This window comes from Osmerus mordax, chromosome 12 (assembly GCF_038355195.1).
Source record: "Osmerus mordax isolate fOsmMor3 chromosome 12, fOsmMor3.pri, whole genome shotgun sequence".
NCBI classification, from domain to species: Eukaryota; Metazoa; Chordata; class Actinopteri; order Osmeriformes; family Osmeridae; genus Osmerus; species Osmerus mordax.
Genome location: NC_090061.1, coordinates 2,995,655 through 2,999,195, shown reverse-complemented (window position 1 = coordinate 2,999,195; position 3,541 = coordinate 2,995,655).

Genomic DNA, 3,541 nt, shown 5'->3' with positions numbered 1-3,541 from the left:
AGCAGTGTGTTTGGAAACACATCCTCCTCTCCTGACCCTGGCGCTGAGCATCGTCGGCTGGAGAGAGGAGAGAGTCTTCCTGGTCTCTCCATGAGCCTGCTTCACAGAGGAGAGAGTCTTCCTGGTCTCTCCATGAGCCTGCTTCACAGAGGAGAGACTCTTCCTGGTCTCTCCATGAGCCTGCTTCACAGAGGAGAGACTCTTCCTGGTCTCTCCATGAGCCTGCTTCACAGAGGAGGTCACTGCGTTGTGTTAAGACGGGCTGTTAGGGAGTCACACAGATTCAGTCACCCTGGACTCAGAGCTGACCGTGGTCATGCAGCAGGACCTGCAGTGGTGTCACAGTCATATTGACCAAACATAAAATATTTAAAAAAAAGTGTTACTTAATTTTTTTTTAATGGAAACTAACATTTCGAGATCAGCATTTTGTGACGGGACGTCCGTCAGACATTAACCACACGGGAGATTCTCACTCTCCAACTTCTCTTTGTTATTTTTGAAGTCAAGAAACAGTGAACCTCTTCGCTCGTTGATTTAAAGTCGTGGTGAATCATATTGACATATTTAGTGACTGTGATAACATCTGAAATGATGCCTGTAGCCCAGTGCTAATGTGGCACGAGGAAGTAAGAACCGCTAAGCTGTGTTAGAGCGGACATCCTGCGTGAATGATGGGCCCAGCCAGGAGCTGCTATGGAACTGGGGGTCGATCAGAGCAAACAGAGATAAAACTGAGGTAATGAGCCAAAGCCATTTATGGTTGATGTGTGTGTGTGGGGGGTGTGTGGGTGTGGAGGGGGGGGGGGGTGTATGGGGGGGGGGAATGGGATATGTACAGTATGTCTGTGTGTGTGGAGGAAGATGAGTGTGTGTGTGGTGGGTACATGTAGGTGTGAACGAGGTAAAGGGCCGGGGGGGGGGAGATGTGTGTGTGTGCGCGTGTGTATGTGTGTGTGTGTGTTTACTGTTTGTGAGCCCATCTGCCAATACCAGACACATATTTTCTACTAACAGTCTTCTCAATCAATACATTGACTAAGACATCCATTGTCATACCTTAACTGCACCGACCTGCTCTCTCTCTGTGTGTGTAGAATGGGTGATGAAGCCTTCCTCCACACATGACCCAGGGGGCCTGGTTTAGCCTGGCCTCAAATCAGGGGCTGGAGGCAGTGCTGGCCTCCGTCTGCCAGCCTCTGGAGCCCAGGGGACAGGTGTCCTGGGAGCAGCTCATTGGCTGGAGAAGCAGTGCATTGTGGGTCTGGTTCTATCGGGCAGTGGACCCCACCTCGCCTTATCATGCCAGGTGGGGGTTCCCCAGGAACGTTCTCCAGTTCTTCAGCTTGTGACACCAGCTAGGTGTTCTTCAGAGCACACTCACATTAGGCCACACAGACCCTGGACACGGAAACACTGGTAGAATTCCGCACTTCTGATCCCAGATCTTCTGCAGCGTTTTCTATCTGCACACACGGCTTTGGATAAGAGCTGAACGAACACAAGGAAAGGGTTTCATGGGTGTTAGTCATCCTACAGCAATATCAGTAGTTGGGTCTGAGTGTGTTGGGGAATGGTTAGTGTACTGTATACTGTCTGCATACTGTGTACTGTAATACTGTGTATACTGTCTGCATACTGTGTACTGTAATACTGTGTACAGTATTTCTGTATACTGTCTGCATACTGTATACTGTGTACAGTATTACTGTATACTGTCTGCGTACTGTGTACTGTAATACTGAGTACAGTATTACTGTATAGTGTCTGCATACTGTATACTGTGTACAGTATTACTGTATACTGTCTGTATACTGTGTACAGTATTACTGTATACTGTCTGCGTACTGTGTACTGTATTACTGTGTACTGTGTATACTGCAGTGCTTTTGTAATGTCCATGGTTTCATAAAGGTGTGAAAATATGAATGGGTGTAAAACATTGAGTGTATGTGTATGTAAGTGCATGTTTATATGTGTTTGTGTCTGTGTGCGTGTTTGTGTGTGTGTGTCTGGGTGCATGTGTCTGTGTGTGTGTGTGTGTGTCTGGGTGCATGTGTGTGTGTGCGTGGCTGGGGCTAATAAAAGCTGTCTTGTGTAACTGAGAAGGAGCTGAAGGGAGTGTGATCTGAGCTCATTAAGTGAGCCCTCCACTTTGAGAGCCAAACTGTCATCGGTCTCTCGCTTGCACTCCAGCTACCAACTCTTCACTTTTTAATTAATCTTTATCTTCTTCTCTGGATGCTCTCCTCTTCCTCCGTGATCCAGCCCTGTGTTAACACCCTCGAAACAGCGCTAGGGCTTAGAGGAAGTGTCAGGATCTTGTCTTGACAGGGAGGGGAATCGTTTAAAATCAAGGAACGAACATCAAACATTCAGTGTCCCGCCCCCCTGTATGTTTAGATGGCGTCTGAGTTAAAAGAGGGAAGCAGATTTTTTGTTCACCTGGACAGATGTGTTTTGTTATTCTCTCTAATGTGCTTTTCCCCCACGCGCGTTACTCCTCAGTAACGCAACGGAAAGTTCAAACAGCATGGTGTAATTTTGTGTAAATCGTCATCATTTCCCTCTCGTGAGGTATTGTTCAGTTCCTGCTAGCGTGTTCGTCTGCTCTTCAGTGCTAAAACCAGCCTTTCATGTCCTCAAGCCTCGCCTCTCTTGAATGGAGGCAGTCTGGGACGGTGCCAAATAGGGGGCGCGTTGTTCCCATTAACGCAACGGTATTGTCTAAAGGTAACCCTGAGAAAGATGCCTGCAAATTTAATGACGCCTGTTGTTTTTCAAAGTCAACTCATTTGCTTTGTAGTTTCCCCTCTCCCCCTAGCTGAAGTATCATCAGGTGAAGTATTTCCAGGTGACGAACCTGCGTTCTTGTTTGGTAAACACTTGAAAGCAGCACGCCGGCGGTTAATTTGAGCTAATACTCCGACTGTCTTTTTTTTGTGTGTGAATTGCGAGGACTGTCGGCATCGTTGGGGTCATGTCGGTTGACTTCTGCGCGCTGAGAAGCGTGCGTGTCCTCTGCTAGCGAACCTGCTGACAGTGTAGCGCCGCGTCGAGCTCTGGTAGCCAGCAGAGCCGTGAAAACAAAAGACTATTTTAACCAGGAAACAAGAAGAGGCGAACACGAGTGACTTCCTGTGTGTTGGCAAGCCTCAGGTTTGTTTAGCATTGCTAGCATGGGTGTCTCCGTAATCAAAGCGAGGGCTAGGAAGGCGTGAAAAAAAAATAAAAAAAAATAAACGAGATTGACACCAACCATACAGCTCTTGACAAGCGGCCTCGTCGCGTTTGTTCAACGAAATTAAACACTCTGGACTTTTTTCACCTGCTCAGGCAAGCAGCCGCACATATGGCCCCCGAGTTAAAAATAAAGACAATACGCATACATTACCATACATAATGCAGAACGACCCCCATTTAATATGCAAATTCCCTGAAATATTACTGAACACCTTCTGTTCGGAGCGAATACATTTGAATTTGCAATTAGAATTATCCTGTATAATTAATGAAAAGCGTCAATTTTTGGCTGCTTACT